Raw genomic sequence first — 2,060 nt, 5'->3', positions numbered from 1 at the left:
AAAGACCAAGAAACCTTTTTTCCCTTCTACATTTGTGACCCCATGCATTTTATCAGCTTATGGAAAATGATTTAGAGATCCTTCTGATAAACAGGAGGTTGGCAACAAACAGAAGCACTTCTGCTCAGACCACCTGATCATAGGAAGGTTAGAGGAACCCACCAGCTTGTTGGTACCTGTATACTAAGAAAGATCTGGAACCTTGGAGGGCTCTGGCTTGGCACGACTGAGATCCCTAGTTTCAGGACAAGCATGTGAAATTTAGGCTACCAAAAACTCTCTATGCTATCTCTGTCCCAAATGTTAGCACCAGTGTTTCTCATTTCACTTTCTAGGGTTGAAACATAAAGGAACCAGTGTCTGGAGCAAAGTGACACATGCCTCAAACTTGCTGCCATCCCTAATTTCCTCATAAATTCACTTGAAGGACCAAAGCTCCCATTTCTCTTTTTAATGTTTGTTTGTTTGTTTAGAGAGACAGCATGAGTGCGGGAGGGGCACAGAGAGAGAGGGAGACACAGAATCTGAAGCAGGATCCAGACTGTGAGCTGTCAGCACAGAGCCTGACGTAGGGCTCAAACCCACGAACCTCAAGATCATGACTTGAGCCAAAGTCCAATGCTCAACCCACTGAGCAACCCAGGCGCCCCCCCCCCCCCATTTCTCTTTTTAAATAGATTCCTGCTGTCCACTCCAATGGCCATTGCAAAGACTTCTATTTCCAAATGGACAGGAGAAACTCCTTCATCTTCTCAGTGCATGTGGTCATCCACACACTTGGCCACATAACTCTCCAGCTGCCACTTCACCTGAAGCTCTTTACTTCCCGCATCTATTGAATCTTTGGCTTTGTTGATGCAATGCATGGTGCACCAGGCCAGGCAGTCCTAGAACTTCTCCAACTCACTGGTCACCAGGGCCTGGGCTTGAGCCGGAGGCATATGGCAGCACTCACTGCACTGGTGCACCTGCTGCATGGCCACCTGGCAGTCCTCACAACAGTGGACACTGCACCTTCTGGAAGTTCTGTCTCTCCAGACCCTGCACTGTGGAGTTCACCACCTCCTGCACCTGCAGCTGCTGTAGCTGTGCAGTGGTGATCCCGTGCTACCGGGTTTGAAGTTTTAAAACTAAACTTTACTTAAGATTCCTTTTTGTTTCCACCTCGAAAGTCAGTTCTGTACAAAGACCATTGAGAATGCAAAGGCAGAGACTCTGAGTTTCCTTAAAAGGTGTTTCATTCATTATATTCTACACATTTAGAGGAAAACAAAAGGAGAGAGGAGAGAAAAGGAAGAGGAAGTTTATGAAACTTTAAAAAAATTTTTTAACGTTTATTTTTATTTTTGAGAGAGAGAGACACACACACAGCATGAGTTGGGGAGGGGCAGAGAGAGAGGGAGACTCAGAATCTGAAGCAGGCTCCAGGCTCCGATTTGTCAGCACAGAGCTGGACTGGGGCTTGAACTTATGAATCATGAGATCATGACCTGAGCTGAAGTCAGAGGCTTATCAGACTGAGCCACCCAAGAGCCCTTATGAAACTCTTTACTGGTTCTTGGATGATTTAGTGATGCCAAAGGAATCAGAGACAAGCCCTAGGACTTCAGGGTGTATTCATGAAGACGTTTGACCTTGGGGCCGGTTTGAGTCAAGTTTTTGAATATTCTCATTTGTATGTGTCTGGTAAGTAGAGGAATAGTCAGGACACTGGGCTCTGGGTCCTCCTAGCTGGAGGTTCTACCCTACCTGGAGGTTCTTTTTCTTCTCTCCACAGGACATCTCTACCGTATTCATTTGCTACGTACTCTAGGCCTTCTGCCTTGACAGATGTTCTCATTCAGCATTGCGTATACTTCTTATTTTCTCTAGGGATTCTCTTACCCCCAACCTATAACTAATGTTTTGTTCCTTTTTTTATTCAAGTACAGTTATCAGACAGTGTTATATTACATTCAAGTGGGCAATCGAATGATTCAATTCTATACATTTCTTAGTGTTCAAGATAAATAAATGTACTCTTAATCTCCTTTGTCTATTTCCCCCATTGTCTTCCCTGC

At 45.0% G+C, this 2,060-nt stretch overlaps 1 pseudogene; it reads right to left on the bottom strand.

The window, feature by feature from the left end:
* Nucleotides 1–752: 752 nt before the first annotated feature.
* LOC125919876 (protein FAM136A-like) lies at nt 753–1,782 on the bottom strand (annotated as a pseudogene).
* Nucleotides 1,783–2,060: the final 278 nt, after the last annotated feature.

The sequence above is a fragment of the Panthera uncia genome, chromosome B4, assembly GCF_023721935.1.
Source record: "Panthera uncia isolate 11264 chromosome B4, Puncia_PCG_1.0, whole genome shotgun sequence".
NCBI classification, from domain to species: Eukaryota; Metazoa; Chordata; class Mammalia; order Carnivora; family Felidae; genus Panthera; species Panthera uncia.
This window is presented reverse-complemented; position numbering and strand designations above follow the sequence as displayed.